Raw genomic sequence first — 17,140 nt, 5'->3', positions numbered from 1 at the left:
GGTCTCTGCGGAGACAAAGACTGTGCCCTGCTCTGCCCTCCGAGGATACGGCAGAGCCCCACATGAATGGGAAACTGACCCTGACTGTTGTTGCTTTGGGACCTCGGGCAAGTCCAGTAAAACCAGACAACCTCCACAGCATCTTTAAAATGCACATGATGATTCCTACTGCATGCGGTTGTTATCCTAGCACAACCCATGGTGATGGTGCTAAAACAGTGCATGGTCTCTAAGGCCCTGCCACCTGAGACCATCATGGTGTTTAGAGACGGAGCACCTCCTATGGGAATGTCAAGGCCAAGGGCTGCTTCCTTATTCAAGCAAATCAGTGATGTGACCATCCATGAGTCCAAAAACCCCAAATTCAACCCTCTCTAATCGCTAAAATAGAGAAACTGTGATCCTAGGCCCTGAATATCATGGTTTAAAGGTTGCTTGAAATGATCTATTCCAACCATCTCATTTGATGGACAAGGAATAAACCAAGAGAGGCTCAGAGGGGGACAATGGCTCACCCAAGGTCTCCTATTAACCTCCAGGCAAAGCCAGACTAGAACCCTGGTTACCTCACCACATTTCCAATGCCTTAACCACTAAAACACCCTGTCTCCCACCAAAAACCCCTCAGAGTGGTTATAAAAACATGGTACACAGAGATTATGTAGGGGGCCCAACTGAACTATAACACGTACTTGGATTATATAAAATACAACTCTGCCATATTACAAACTAATTTTATAAACAAGCACTCTTGCTCTCTCAAATCAAGGAAGCCAATCTGGAGACTGCTTGGTTGGCTCATATTTCTTTAGAGAGTTGTCAAAGGAAACTGAACAAATGCCATTTTCTCCCATTGAGGAATTTCCTAGAATCCATTGATCAACAAACAATTACTAAGCACAAATAAAAAGACAATGGCAAGACAGTATTAATGAGTGTTATAAGTAAGGGAAACCACAGGGACAAGTGGAAGCCTAGGTCTGAGACAGGAATGATTCCATGGAGGATGTGACCCTTGAGTTACTGGCTTCATGGATAGGAGAGGAAGTGTATGCCAAGGACCAACAGCAAAGGCCTTTAAAATTCCTGTAGTCAATGGACGGATGGATGAATGAATGGATAGAGGATGGATGAATGGATAGAAGATGGATGAATGATGGATGGATAGAAGATGGATGGATGCATGGATGAACAGATGTATGATAAATGGATGGATGGATGGATGGTGGAAGATGATGGCTGGAAGAATAATGGATGAATAGAAGATAGATGGATCAATGGATGAATAGATGTATGATAAATGGATCAATGGATGATGGATAATGGATGGGTGGATGGATGATGATGGATGGATGGACAGATGATGGATGGATGGGTGGATGGATGGATGAGTGGATGGATGGATGGGTGGATGGATGGATGGGTGGATGTATGATGAAGGATGGACAGTCGATGGCTAATGGATGGATGGGTGATGATGGATAAATAGATGGATGGGTGGAAGATGGATGGGTGAGTGGATGATAAATAATGGATGGATGGATGGATGGATAGATGGATGGATGGGTGGGTGGATGGATGGATGGATGGATAGATGGATGGATGTGTGGATGGATGGATGGATGGATGGATGGATGGATGAATGGATGGTGGGATGCATGACAACTACTACTCTTAAATCACTGCAAGTGTTCCTGAGGATCATAGTCAAGAGTGTTCTGAAAACCAGGTTCATCTTCTCATCCCTTTTTGTTTTTAATTAATTTATTTTATTTTATTTATTTTTGGCTGCATTGGGTCTTCGTTGCTGCGCGTGGGTTTTCTCTAGTTGCAGAGAGCGGGGGCTACCTTCGTTGTGGTGCACGGGCTTCTCATTGCAGTGGCTTCCCTTGTTGCGGAGCACGGACTCGAGGTGCGCAGGCTTCAGTAGCTGCGGCACATGGGCTCAGTAGTTGTGGCTCACAGACTCTAGATCACAGGCTCAGTAGTTGTGGCACACGGGCTTAGTTGCTCCGCGGCACGTGGCATCTTCCTGGACCAGGGCTCGAACCCGTGTCCCCTGCATTGGCAGATGGATTCTTAACCACTGTGCCACCAGGGAAGCCCTCTCATCCCTTTTCCACCCATCACTCCCTCCAACAGACCCTGAGCGGGAGTTATCTTTAGGGAGCAGGTCAAGAATAGGTGGAGGCAGGGTCAGACACCATATCCCTTGCCTACAGATGGGCAAGAGTTGGTGGGATGAGAAGAGGTATGTGCATATTTGCTGGGAATTCCCTCTTTTCCACAAAAGAGGGAAAAGCCTAACTGTAAGAAAAAAAACAACTTGAGAAATGAAGTTGGCCCAAACCCAAAAGGAGGAAAATGAAAAGGCAAAGGTGATAATCACTTTGTTGCACATCAGATCCCAAATGTTTCAGTCCCAGAAAGAACCTGAGTCCCCTGCATGTTTATACCTCATGTCCTGGATGAAGATAAACCACGGCTGACAATAAGTTGGTGGAGCCATCCTTGGGGTCACAAAGCCAGCCCCTCAAAGCACCCCAGGCTCTCATAAAGGGCCCCTCTGTATCCTGCTGGGTCCCCTCCCTACACTTCATTCTCCAAGTGACACTGGCCTCTTAGAGGAAGCCTTCCCGGACTTACTCAGGCACAACTGTTTGGTTAAATAAATGAGCCACCGCCAATGGCCCCCACCCCTGGGCTTTTCACTATTAGGACCCAGGACTCTATGATCCCTGACTAGCCAGGAAAAGCCGGTACAAAATTCATTGTTAAGTAGGAAACTTAGCCTGAAGCCAGCAAAGCAGACAGGTTCTCCCAGATGACAGCTGAAGCGGTATCTGCTCTGGGCTCGTATTCCTAGGTAACTGCCTTTTGAGGTCACACCAGCCAATTCCTGGCTCTCCTAAAGTAGCCTCCTGCTAGACATGGAGGATACAGGAGGAGGATAGATGCACACTGGAGAAATCTGCTGGGATTTCGATGGCCGCCAGCTCCTAACCAAGTTAGCAAGGTGTGAGCCTAGGGCAGTGAGCTTAACACAGCCAGGCCCATAACAGATGCTCCAGTAAGTGCTAGCTGATTGACTGATGGATTGCACAAGGAATTCCTCTTGATGGCAACTGCCACACTGTTTCAAATTCAGGGCACAGAAAAGAAGGTTGAAGATTTCCAGCCTGGTGAGAGAGTGAGGTGTGAAAAAGCACGGGTGCCCGCTCCGAAGCCCCGGCCGCAGCGTCCTGCTGTGTCCGCCAGGGAGGGAAACCCTACAGCAGGCCTTGCCGGCGACCTCCACCCAGGGTCACTCAGTCGCAGCATCGGCACATTTGGGCTGGACCATCCTGTGTCGTGGGGGAGGCCCCCCTTGCGGGCCGTTGAGCAGCATCCCCGGCCTCCACCCACTAGATCTCAGGAGCAACCACCCCCCCCCCCGCCAGTTATGACAGCCAAAACCAGTAAGTGCTAGCTGATTGACTCCAGACATGGAGCGAATATCCCCTGGGGAACAAACAGCCGCGGTTGAGAATCAGTGCTGTAGCCTCTGCACAGGGGGGGCCAGGGCAGCACTCAGAAGCCAGCTCCGGGAGAGGGTCCTGGTTTGGGCTCCAGCCTCTGCCCAGGGCTCTTCCTCCCACTGCTCAGGGAAACGCAGGGATTATCCGATGTCTCTGAGACTCAGGTCACCCATCTGCAAAATGAGGCCGGATTTTGCAAGTCACTGGGCAGGCAGAAGGCACTCAACTAATTACTCTACGTTGATTTGTACATAGCTGTTCTGAGAACCTCAAGCTGACATCTCACATCTCTCCCCAAAAGCTAGAAAACTACTACTGGAAATCCTCTAAACCCTACTGAGGGCCTCAAGAACAGCTGTCCAAATACTTCCACCAAGTTATTCCACTTTTAAGAATCTATTCTAGGGACTTCCCTGGTGGTCCAGTGGGTAAGACTCCACACTCCCAATGCAGGGGGCCCGGGTTCCATCCCTGGTCGGGGAACTAGATCCCGCGTGCATGCCGCAACCAAGAGCCCGCCTGCCGCACTAAGACCCGACGCAACCAAAATTAAAAAAATAAATAAATATTAAAAAAAAAAATCTATTCTAGGGAATTAGAATCTCAGGTAAACATTTACACACAAAGATGTCTATTCCAGTGTTATCTACAATAACAAAAACTAGAAAAAAACCTAAATGCCCAACAATGTAATAAAGAGAGTAAAATAAAATATGCTTGAGGAGATAGGGTCTTCCGTGGTGGCACAGTGCTTGGGAATCCACCTGCCAATGCAGGGGCACGGGTTCAAGCCCTGGTCCAGGAAGATCCCACATGCCGCGGAGCAACTGGGCCTGTGCGCCACAATTACCGAGGCTGCGCTCTAGATCCCGCGAGCCACAACTACTGAGCCCACGTGCCACAACTACTGAAGCCCGTGTGCCTAGAGCCCGTGCTCCGCAACAAGAGAAACCACCGCAATGAGAAGCTCGCGCACCGCAACAAAGAGTAGCCACCCGCTCGCCGCAACTGGAGAAAGCCCCGCGCAGCAACGAAGACCCAACGCAGCCAGAAATAAATAAATAAATAAATAAAATTTATTTTTTAAAAAAAGATTCCAAAGGGGCCCTCAGCCTGATGGCACCTCCATCTTTCCTGCCCACCAGCGACCGCCTGCTCAAGGGGGGGTCCCTGGAGGATGGGAAGAGGGGTGTCAGTGAAGGAGCACCGCCCTAGAGCGTGGGGCCTTAGCTGTTCTTGGTAAAACAGCTAGGCTGGGTCCTGGGGGCCCGAGGGTCCTGGGACTGAAGGCCGGATCTGGACACGGATGCGGCACCCAGATGCTGGACACCAGAGACTCAGGGGAGATGGAAATGCCACCAGCCTTCATCGCACTTCCCACTGGGCTCCTAGTGCCAGGGGTGCCGCCAGGCAGTGTGCCCTCAATCTGCCCTTGGGGGTCTAGACCGAGCAGAGGAACTGAGCTAACGTGGAAAGAAGACCGCACTTCCCCATCAGCCCAATGCCTCCAAGCGGCCGCAGTCGGAACACAGGGCAGAGTGGACGGGGTGAGTCCACAAGGCCCAGCCTCAAATGTGTGGAAGTGGCCCTTTTCCAGTCCCTCTTGAAGTCCTTGCCCACATGCACTTGAAATATTAACAGAAAGCCAATAGTGTGCAGGCCAGGGCAGTACACATCGCAACGCTCCCCAAAGCTGGTCCACATCGTCAGAGCCAGAGACGCCCAAGAGCCCAAGTCTCCAAGGCCAGCTGGACCTCAGGGACAGGAAAGGCCACCATCCCCGGGACCCTGCCCTTGAGCGAGGGCGACGCCAGGCTCCCACTCAGAGCCCCATCTCACACTAAGACACACCTGGAAGGCAGCTGTCAGGACGCCCACTCTAAGCTGAGAAGCCGCGCCCTCCCTGATGACCCAGCTGCCCTGTACTCGTCAGAGACTCCTTCTGGACTCTCTCTTGCCTTCTCACTCTGAAGGAGACTCAAGTCCTAGTGAGGAGACGGGATGTTCTTGAAATATGTTGACGCCAAGGCTAGGATGCAGGCAGCGGATGCTGTGAGCTGGGGGCGAGATGCCAGCCAGCGCCGCGGACCACCTCAGCCACGAGCTTCCCTCACGGTGGACCTGGGCAGAGAGGCCAGGCCACTCCACCAGCCTCTCCTCCTCAAGGCGGACGTCCTGCAGCTCCAGGCCTGAGGCCACCACGGCTGGGAGGGCATGCCAGCCTGCACCAGCTCCTCACTCAGCCTTTCTGTCCTTCCCAGGGAACCATAAAGACAGCACAGGCAAGCCCTTCGGTCAAACCTCAGTGGGGGGGTCACACTTCCCAAAGATCTGCTCAAACTCGGCAACACAGAACTGGACCCAAAGAGGGACTGACTTCTGGCCACTGAAGCAGTGAGACAGCCATCATGATGCACAGGTAGTTTCTTATACAGGAGAAAACAAAGGAGCGATCCTAGGGACCCTCCGGCCAAGAACCCACGGCACAGAAACAAAGGTGCTGATTTAATAAGCTCGCTGCTCTGTGGTTTCTCCTGGGGTCTTCAGGGATCTTTCACAGCAAACCAGGGGACTGCCGCAGCCACCTGACAGTCTCAGAAAGAGAGCTCACTTCTCTGTGCTGTTCTGGAGGAGAAGCAGCTCAGTTCTCAGCTAGTTTGTGTGCCCCAACCTCCAGTGCAGCAAATAGCTGGAAAGTCTAAATCCTGAGTTATCCATCCAGGCTTAAAGAAGCAAACGTTCTCCCTTTGTTAATGCAAAAATCACAGAGGAAGTGAAAGACGTCACAGAAAGAAATCACTAAATTCCCATCACCCCGCCCTAAAAAGTCTTGATAAAAGGCGGATCTCAGGGTCCCCTCCATAGGAATTCACATTCAATAGGGTCTCCATGGGGGCCCGAGAATCTGCATATTTCCCCAGCTTTCCATCTGAATCCCTGGCTGGAAGCCTGCTGGAAGCTTTCTTAGATTTGCCTCTATAGCTCATTTCCAGTTCTGACTTCACTCTCTTTTGCTATTTCTCTTTTTGTTTAAGTGCATCTTAGGAGAAGAAAACTATCTAATTCATAAAGAGACCTGGTAGTTAAAAAACTTCCTGGTATATACGTATATCAGCATAAACAGAGATATCACACACACCACATTCACACTTAACCGGAAGAGCAGCCTAATATACTACATCATGCCTGTGAGTAACATAGGCCATTACGTGTGTGACATCTTCTAAAGACGAAGACACCTGAGTTACATTCAAACCCTGCCATCCTGCTCCATCCTACCGTCAGCACACCTGACAGCTCCTGACTGAGTAACTGCTGAGTCAGACTCCTTCTTCCCCTACAGAAACGAGGCGCCCTCAGCCAGCGAGCCCAGCGACGTCCCCTCACCTTGATCTCCGCAGACGGCGAGGGCCAGCCCTAAATACGCTGTCGCTGCCTGGACACACAATGTATCAACACCACACAACCCACTGCAGTCTGCAGAAACGGCTGAGTGATGAACCTTCAACCCATCATCCGATCACGATGACCTCAATTTTTGGAGACAGCAAGTCAAAACTCGACCCTTATCGTCAGAGATCTGAGACACATTTCAGGAGGGTCTGAAAAGGCATTGCCGAGTGCTTCCCCCACCCACACCAACGTCCCCTAGTCCACTCTATCCCCGCTCACCCTGTGACCACATCCCGGAGGTGTCCCGAGCACTGCAGCTGACTAGGCAGAGTGACAGGCAGGGGGAGATGGGAAGCGGGGGCAGCTTCCTTGAGAGGGCCTCACTTCACTCTCCCCAGAAGCAGAGGCAAAGTCCCAGACCCCCCACTTTGTCCAGACCCTGGTCCCCCCACCCTGCCTGAGGTCTGATTCTTAAAGACAGCTGCGAGAGGCCGGCTGTGCTGGCTCCCAGGCTGGTGAAGCCGCAGGATCTGAGAGATCACATCTGCCTAGCTCCCTCCCCCTCCACAGAGAGGCCAAGCGACTGGCACAGGGTCACCCAGCTCTTGAGTGATGGGTGTCACTCTCCCAGATGTAACCCCAAGGGTTTGGGCTCCTTACTCATCACGGGGCATTTATTCATCCCTTTTACTCTCTTCCTCAACTTTTTCCAGAAGAAAGCATCCTGAAAAGATGACACACATAAGGAAGTCTTCCTAGCATTTGGGGTGGGGGGGGGTGGCAGTCCTCTGCCCAACTTTTTATATCACTGCTACCTTCATGGGCAGACATTAAAGACTTGCTCTTAAGATGGTCTCAACCAGCAAATGACAAAGATGAGGGCAGGGGGCATCAGAGCCCCTTCTCCCTTCACCACCCGGCTCAGTCAAGACCAGTTCAAAAGCGAAGCCCTTCTTAGTTCCCAGAGCAGAGCATGTTCAGTCCCGGGGGTATATCACTGTGATGGTCACCTTGGATTTATTTCAATGCCTTTGTGTCGTCCCACCCACAGACGGCACTTGTTAAGACTTCTATCCCCTGCTTCTTAAGCCACCGCGTGGTGAACTATAGGTTCTCCAAGAAAGAATCAACACATGAAGAGCTATTTTCTGGCCTTCAAGGCCTGCCTACACTGCAAATACTTGCATAGCAATCTCCCCCAACGCAGGTTTAAAAATATGGACTTGTTTTTTTTTTAACTCCCAACATAATGAATGAGTTTAAATATTAGAAGTTGAAATTATTAAGTAAATCATTTCACCTGCAAAGCTTCTATTTGCATAACATTAATTCATGATGGCAGCTAAAACAAATTCATCATATTTGGTATATGAGAAGCTGATTTACGTAGGAATTGAAAAAAAATCATGAGCACAAAACTATGTTGAAATGATGTACGAACTCAATGGAGAAAGATTTTTCTCTTTCCTTCTTTTCCTTCGTTGTTTTTTAAAAAATCATCCGAACAACTGAATTATGGTGAGAAGGAAAAGGATTTCAGGAGAGGAAGGAGGCAAAGGACTGGCATCTCCGGAAATGAATGATGCTACCGCCTCACGTGTGTGGCAGGCTCCCGGTGCGGGTACACACACACTGTTATTAATGTCAAGTATGCCAAAGATACGCTGGGAAATCATTACCATTCATCGCCACTAACCGCCATTAAATTTCAATCAATTCAACTTAGCACAAGTGTACTTGAGCGGCCCTTACAGTTCCTTGTAAATGTGGCTCAAAAGTCGGGCTGACTTATTGCATTGTCCACCACACAAAGGAGCATTGCTAAGCGTCTGCTTGGACGCAGGGACGGATGCTCTTTTAACATCCTAAGCATTCAAAGATCCATCTTTTTCTAAGCGCTAAGAGGTCTTGAATCCCTACAGGTCAAAGCGAATGGGTTGAGGGGGGGGATACTGTTCTGAGAGACCACCATTCCTTCCCTGCCTCGGTGGGGAAGGTGGGGGTCAGGGCAAAAGGGGGCCTTCGGCACCCGCGCAGATGCCTTACGGAAAAAGTTTCGGATGCCGCCAAAAGTTTGGTAACGTGGCCCCTCTTCTCCTGGCTCTAGCGAAATGCTCTCAAGTCACTCTGCAAACTGTCACCTAAAGTCGAATGAATCCCTTCTCGGAGAAGGGGGAGGGGAGCCACTGGGAAGGGGCAGGGAGGACCAGCGGCCGTGGGCAGGGAGGGCGCCCTTTGGAGAAGCGCCTTCCCCAGGTGGGCGCCGGCTCCCCCGGGCGCTGCGGTCTCCCACCCGGCGACAAAGGCGGCCGATCTGGATCTGGGCCGCTGGCTTTCTTCCCGAGCCGCCACGAGCAGGGTCCCGCCTGCCGCCACTCGCCGGGGCGGCCGGTGCGCGGCCGGGACAATGTGGCCATTGTTCGGGCGCCACAAACCGGGCGGGCGGGCAGGTGGGAGGGACGCGGCGCGGCCGGCGCGCGGGCTCTCGGAGCGCAGAGGGGTCCCCGGACGCGGACACGGTCCCCACGGCCTGGGCACGCCGCGTCCCGGAGGCCTCCCGGCCAGCCCTCCGCGGGGCAGAAATTGGAGGGGGGCGGGGAGAGGAAGGAGGGGGAGGAGGGGGAGCGAAATAAAAAGATGCCCAAGGAAAGAGGAGATGGGCGGGGAGGAGAGGGAGGGAAAGAAAGAAAAGACAGGAGGGAGGAGAGAAGGAAGACCCAGGGCGGGGAGGGGAGGGGCAGAGAGGGCGCGAGAGAGAAGAAAGGGGGAAAGAAAGATAGAAGCGAAGGAAACAAAGCGGGCAGAGAAGAAGGGAGATGGGGGAGTAGGGGAGACAGACAGACAGACAGATGTGCCCAGGAAGCCTCTGCAAAAAGCTAAAGTTCACCCTGTTCCGTGGAGGGAAGCGGCTCCAAAGCCAGCCGAGTCAGCAAAGCATAATCACACCAGGGGCTTTGCTTAATTACAGGTCTGAGAGTCGGGGCTGGAGGAAGGGCCATACTTAACTGTGTCCCCGGGAAGGCCCAGGCACTCGAGAGGTTTGTCAGGGTGGGGAAGACAAGTATCCCCCGCCTCCACCCGCCCCCAAGCCCAGGGAGCCCCGATCGCGGAGAAGCCCGGCCCCCGAGGTCGAGGCGGGCGTCTGCAGCGGCAGCGGCTGGGGCTGGCCCGGAACACCCATCAGGAAGGAGCTTCTAAGTTCACTGGGGCCGGGAGTCCCGGGCTGAGCCGGTGCTGGTCTGCGGGGAGGCCGCAGGCCGGAGAGGCCCCGCCTCAGCCCGGAGCAGGGCCACCCGCCTCCTCCCCACCCCCTCCCTCACTTGCTGGAGGCCAGGGGCCCTCGGCCCGAGGGGGGAAATCAATCCCTTGCTAATGAATAAAAAGCCCCCTTTATTTCACTGCTGTGTTTGGTTCATTAAATTTTCCACAGATTTGCAGAGAAGAAAACATAATCAATAAACCTTGACAAAAAGTGAACGTGTGAAAAAGGCCGGAGAATGGAAAAGTGAGATAAAAGTGCTATCCGATCACAGATTTCAGGGGCAGATGACGAGCCCCGGCTGCCCAAGAATCTCAATGGACCATCACCCTTTTGCGGCTTTCCCTCCCTTTGCTGAAACTCTTCATTCAAGACAATAGGAAATGCACTAAAACTTTTTTCTTATGCTAATGCCTGAAACAGGGCACTCACAGTTAAAACACACTTCCCAGCAACCTTTTTTTTTTTTTTAAACGACACACATACACACACACATAAAACCACATTAACTTTTTCACTTGAAACCAAAAATCTCAGAAACAGTTTAGTATGAACTCTTTGGTCACATCTTAAGTGAGTTATTTTCCCCCATGTGTGTTTTTTTTAAGAAGCCAGAATCAAAACACAAACCACCATATTGAGGGTGCTTTTGTTGAAGGAATTGGGGAAAATAATACACTAAACATGCAGAAAGTCTGCTGGTATCACCGGTGCATTTTCCCAGGGGTTTAAACATAGTTTTATAGGTTAAGGATGTTTCGGTCACCCTCAAAATCTAACAACAATGATCAATGATTTTTTTTTTAAATCCTTTACGGTCCACAGCAAACGCTCAAATTCATTTGGGAATACGTAACAGTATTGAATCTGGTGGCAAGTATTTATTTAAAACCCATGAAGCTGTTGCTCTTTACCAAAAGACACTGCCTAACAACAAACAGGACCCCTTCCCAAACCGTCTTTTAAACAAGCCTGAGGCCACAATTACAAAGAAGCCTCCCTTCCCGGGAGCCTTCTTTAGAAGCCAGCGAGCCTCGTTCACTGAAATTGCTGCCTATTCTGGTGGCTAGTACAATCACCTATGCGGCCTCTCTGTACTTTCTGGAATCTGAGAATACAGTTTCTCTCCTTGGCATTCTTCACATGTTTCACGTGTGCGAGCCTCTGACACTTACTGAAAAGAAGAAGGGGGGAGGGGAGCTGCTTCCCCGGGGTTCCATTTCAAAGGGCCCAGCAGGTACAGCTGCAGTGGTCCACAGCTAGGTCCACCTGGCCTGGCCTGGCTGTCCCCGCGTACCGGGAAACAGACCCAGGCACAGGTAGAACCCCACCCCATCCTAAAGAAGCAGGGCAGGTGGCTCCACCTCCCCGGAGCCAGAGTCACCAGCAGAAGCGAGCGTCATTCAGATGAAAGGAAACCCGGCTGAACACACACTTGCCCAAGGAAAAGACAGGCTGCCCTACCCCTTGAGTCCACAAGGATGTGGGACTTGGGTTTTGCACTTGAACAAGCCAGCTGGGTGTGTAGGGGTCACAAAGCCTTTCAAAGTGTGCATGACAACCTCCTGGTCCCAGTTAGAGGGAATCGCTGGCATCTGTGGGGTGACGGTCCCCCCGCCCTTCCCCAGGTGGTCAAGAGAGGCCCTGCTGGAAGAAGGGTGTTTATTAGGCAAATATTCAATTTTGTCAGTCTGCCTGCTGAATCCCCGGGTTGGCTAATCCAGCCCTAGGGGCTGCACTGTGTACAGGGCACGTGTGGGAGTACACAAAGCATGAAGTATTTGTGTATCTTTCAGTCTGCAGTGCAAACAAGCCAGCTACAGTACACAGCCCCCAGGGCCCCCGCAGCCGGGCAAGGAGTCGCTGACCAGCGGCCCTGCGGCCCCCTCTTCCAACCAGGCAACTCAAAGGATTCTCTCTGTTCAGTGTCCCCCCCCACAGGTGGGCTGGAGCATCCCTGAGAACATGGACGGGCCCACCTTTCTAAGGCCGCCCGGCCAGAATGGCCTTTCTAACCCCACACACCCTTCAAAGTGGGCCAAGCCAAGAGTCCCCTCCAAGGCCACGGGCAGGGTCAGTGTGAGTTTGGAAGCAGCCTGGGAGGCCCTGCTGAGGTAGTCTGAGCCCTGTGCAAATTCCCCTCCAAACAATCCCCACGGAAGATAAAAAACCATCCCTAACAGCCAGTCCTGCCTTGTTCCGGTGAGCCCAGCCCTGCTTTGGAAATGTTTCTCTCCCTCCCACTAGTATCCTCGCCCACTGACTTTGAAAACAGACTGCTCTGACTATAATCTGTCACTCAGATGTCAAACCAAGAGACAGCCGGGTCACCTGAGGGATATTTCCTGGCCGAGTGGGCTCCTCACCTCCAGTGCCTTAGTTTAAATCCCCCTAGAATCACTAACTAACCTCATGAAATGAGCGTATTTCTCCCAGCAAAGGGCAAATACAAACCACCCTAAATATCACAAACTTGAACTAACTCTGAAGCGCTCTGACAAGTGACAACTCTCCATGCGTCTAGGTTTGAGTGGGACCTAAAATCTGGGGGAGAACATCTCCATGATTTCCTGTAACCCTCAGCTGTAAGAGGGAAGCACTAAGTCTGGGAAAACGAAAGCAAGAAAGATGAAGGAAGAAAGGGACCAGGGAGGTTCCGCAGGGATGTGTCTGCAGTGGCCTAGTGCCTATAGTCTAGAATTCCTGCCCCAGGGCGGACCAGAAGTTGGGGAGAGCCTAAAGGGCACCAAAACTCAAAGCAGCCAGGCATAGTCAGGGCGCCCTCCCCGGCCCTGGGGAGACCAGCCCAGGGAGCCACACAATGACTTCTTTCCCGGCAGAGCCAAGTGCAAAGCCGCTCCCAGGCGCCCACACAGGGAAGCCACCGAGGGAAGGAAACCCCCAGGCAAGGTAAGGAAATGGGCGGGGAGGGGTCTCACAGGCAAGGTGATGAGAGCAAACAGGTCTCACGGGGGCACCGGTGGCGAGCCCGCCTATTCCGTGGCTTTCCACGGCTGTACATTTTGGATTTCACCGTTTATTTACTTTCCTTTCTGGCACCGAGCCCCCTGAGCACGCCAATACAATATTTGCTTAAACACTATTTTATGCCGCTTGCGAGGGAAACGTTTACTTTCAAATTCTCCAACATCCCCCTGAGCCTCGTCAGCAAACAGCATATGAGCGTTTTACAACTGCTCCTTTATCTGGAGCTGTCGGGATTAAACCTTCACACGCCCGGCGGGGGCGGCGGGGCGGGGGCCCAGGACGCGGACGCGGCCGCGGCCACTGGGCTGCAAAGTCCGCGCCGCAGGCCGAGCACCGCCCGGGATGCGCGGGCCGGAGGGCAGAGGAGCGCAGGAAGGACCCCCGGGGCCCGGCACCAGACTCCAGGGAAAGGTCTACTTTTCCAGCCGGGATCAACTCGGAAAGCCACATCAAAATGACACAAAAGAGAGGCGAGTGGAGGAAGGCCCCCTGGGGGAGACCCAAAGCCTACGACCGTCCCTGCGGCCGGTCACCCGGGGTGAAGCGCGCGGGCTCCATCCCGAGCTCCCCGCGCAGTAAAAGTCGGGTTTCCTAGGAAATGACAGCAATTACTGCTGGGCTGAAACGACGCCGAGATGGGTGGACTTCCAGCTCCCCGACGCAGCAGGCGCGCTCACACTCTCACACACACAAGCACGCGCCCCCTTCCTCCTCCCCCCTCTACACGCCCCCCCGCCCCGGTCCGGGGAAAACGCTCCCCTTTCTAAACCCTTAATAGGATTGGCGCCCAACTCTCCCCGCGCCTCTCCCCATCCATCACACACAGATCAAGTTGCAGTAGTGGATTTTTCAAATTCCTCTGCAAATATACTTGTTGAGAGATTGCCGGGGGTGGGGGGGGACGATGAGTGGGGGCGGGGAAGAAAGTGCGGGGTGGGGGGGGACCCGAGGAAAGGGCGAGGGATTACGCGCGGATCCCTCCGGGAAGTCAAGCGGCTCTCGGGGCGGAGGGCAATAGAGGCGGAGGAGAGAAGCGAGGAGGGAGGCCGGAGGGAAGAGCCTGACCGAGGGGGAGGGGGCAACAGGGCCTGACGAGGGGGAGGAAGGAACGAGAAAGAAAGAAAGGCAGGGCTCGGGACGGGCTGCGCGGAGAAGTGCAGTTAGAAGTTCGCAGCGGCTGGCTGCAGCTCCTCCACCCCCGGCACACTCCCCGGAGACACACTCCCACCGCCCACCTCTGGAGCTTCGCAGCATCCCAGCCTCCGGCGCTACCCCCACCTCCCGAGAAAACAGCCCAGGGCTTGGGCGAGGTGGAGACGGCGTGGAGGCCGGCTGGCTGCGCACCCCAAGAAGACTGGCTCTTTCCCCCAGGTGGGAAGGGGGATGCAAAATCGCCCCCCGGCTACGAGTTCCTAGTCCCCGGACCCCCCTTACGTCCCCGCCCGGCTTGGCCCGAACCCGGACCCGGGCCGCCCGCTAGCCCGGTGCCCGGATCCCCGTGCCGTGGCGCGGGTACCCGGCCGAGGGACCCTCCGAGACGGCGCAGCATCCCCTCGGCCCGGGGTTGGCCGGAGTAGGGGGCACTTCGCGACGAAAAGCAAGCAAAAGAAGGCCAAAGCCACTTTACCGAGGGAGACAAAAGTTTGCCTCTAGCACGCAGGTGGCCTCCGGGGCGCCGAGCGGTGCCTGCGGGCCCCCATCCCAACTTTGCTGGCGCGGCGAGCCGCCGCGGGCTGCCGTGTGCCGGGACTCAGTCCGGCCGGGGCGGGGCGGGCCAGGCAGGGGGGGGGGACCGAGAGGCGGGCGGGGGCCGGGCCACCCTACCGCCGGCGAGCGGGCAGCTCCCCGAGGCCCCGGCGCGCCGCGCGGCCCGCTCTCCTTCCTCCCGCTCCTCCGGCTCTTCCTCGCCTTCCTTCGCGTCCGCCGCCACCGCCTCCCGCTCCTCCTCGAAGACTCATTGATGGGAGTTTGAAAAAAAGTCCGCGGAGCCGTGCTGCCTCGGCTGGCGAGCTGCGGCACTCCCGCGCTCCAGCCCGCCGTGCGCCCGCACGGCGCAGCGCCCCCGCGCGCACGGCTGCAGCACACCGGGCGCCGGGCCCCCGCCCGCGCCGCGCGCCCCCGCCCGGAGAGGACCCGGGGGACCCGGAGGGGAGGGGCGGCTGAGGACCCTCCTCCAGCGCCTGGGAGAGAGAGCACACCTACTAAGAAAGTTCGAGCAGAGAACGGAGGAGCGCGCCAGTCTCCAACACTTTTTTTAAGGCGCTGTGGGCGGGGGCGGGGGGGGTGCGTCGCTAACTCAAGTCAGATGAGCTCCAGAGTCGAGGCGCGGGGAAGGCTCTGTTTTCAATCTCTGAAATCCCCCGCCCTCCCCGCCTCCCTCTTCCCCTCCGCCGGGAGATGCCCGGGTCGCCGTTCCCAGTGCGCCCGCTTCTCCGGGCGCCGGGGCGGAAGCGGGGGACGGGAGGGCGGCGGGGAGGGAGGCTGGCTCTTTGGGGGCTGGTTCTGCGCCGACCCTCTGGCGGCCAGCGGCGCGCGCAGGTGCCGGGGTGCGGCCTGCGCACCCTCCGCCGCGACTTGCGCGAGTCGCCCTCTGGGCGCCTGCTGGTGAGAAGCGAAGCAGCCTTCTAGGTTCGGTGCCTGTGTGTTTGGTAGGAAGGGTTTTTGTTTGTTTTGTTTTGTTTTTAGAGACTCCAGTCACGCTGCCGCAACCAGATGGAAGTAATCAGAACCCAACAACAACAGAGGAAGAAGGAAGAAAAAAACCTCATTGAATTTTCGGGCCAAAGTGTATATGGGTGTGTGTGTGAAAGAACTTGCTTAAGCAAACTGGGTGACGAGCCCTGGGCCCTCAGGCCGCACCGCAGCCCAGCACCGAGCTGCCCGGCTTGGAGAAGCGCGGCGGGGGGCAGCAGGCTGAAGTGTCCCCCAACCCATCGCTGGCCCCCAGCCTCTCTAGGGCTGAGGGTCCTCCCCCAAAGAGTGCCTCACTGGGGGAGGTTTTTTGTTTTTCTCTCTAACGTCTGTGGAGCACTTACGATGTGCTGGGTGACGCGTTATATTTCTTTTACATTATTTAACCTACAAAACTCTGTGAAGTAGGTTTTCTTCTCCCCCATTTTACAGGTGAGAAGACCTGTAAAGACCTTAAAGAAGTGAAGTAGGTTGTCCAAGGCCAGAGCACTGGACTGCCATCCTCCACGAGTTCAGTAGGTTTAGTTGAACCATTAGCTCAACTAAATTCACCCTGTAGGGGGTGGGAGTGAGAGCAGCTCTCTCCCTTCAGCCCTTCTTCCAACAGTTGGATCTTGTCTAGAATGCAGGGGGACGAAGTTCTCAGAGACCCAATTCTACCCTCCGTTCACCAGCCTATCTTACTGATGTAATCCCTTTTTCTCAGTAGCTCTCTCCATTTGCCATTAACCCTCCTCTAACTTTATTTTTCACTTTTTAATCAAAGAGGGAGCATTATCTTCCCTATTACCTACCTTCTTTTTATTCTCCTTACATTCATTTACATGACAGAACAATTTCTTCTTGATCTAGAAAAATATATATATGCAGAACACTATCACAGGAATTTGATGCAATTTCTCAAACAGGCTCTCCAGATTTGGGGGAGAAAAAAAAAAACCTGCAGCGTTTTTAAAAAAGCAAAACTTGCAGAACTCAATGTATTTATTAAAGGGAAGAGAAGTTTGGAAGGGACTTTCTCTTTAAATCTGATCACATTCACCATTCCTCCATGCTATTTGTTTAAATTCCTGCTGAGCTTTCAGACACAGACTCTAAGGAGACAGAAAAAGTAAACTCTCCCTCCCTTCCTTGGCCATATTTTAATGACCCCATTCATATCTACCCCATGAAATGTGCAGAATCATTTCATGTTACTGGAATATTAGCAGCGTTGGCTGATTACTTCATTACAAGCTTGTCTCTGTTGGTTTCCTTGTGTTGTTAAGTTGGCGAAGAAGTTTAAACAAAT

At 53.8% G+C, this 17,140-nt stretch overlaps 1 protein-coding gene across 1 annotated transcript in view; it reads right to left on the bottom strand.

Moving 5' to 3' along the window:
• Positions 1 to 14,880, bottom strand: part of GLI2 (GLI family zinc finger 2) — a 247,026-nt gene extending 232,146 nt beyond the window's left edge. The window contains 1 exon segment of the mRNA XM_061198931.1: positions 14,786 to 14,880. The gene's annotated coding sequence lies outside the window, so the exon portion shown is untranslated.
• Positions 14,881 to 17,140: the final 2,260 nt, after the last annotated feature.

This window comes from Eubalaena glacialis, chromosome 1 (genome assembly GCF_028564815.1).
Source record: "Eubalaena glacialis isolate mEubGla1 chromosome 1, mEubGla1.1.hap2.+ XY, whole genome shotgun sequence".
NCBI classification, from domain to species: Eukaryota; Metazoa; Chordata; class Mammalia; order Artiodactyla; family Balaenidae; genus Eubalaena; species Eubalaena glacialis.
The sequence above is the reverse complement of the archived record's forward strand: the minus strand, read 5'-3'. Positions and strand labels throughout refer to the sequence as shown.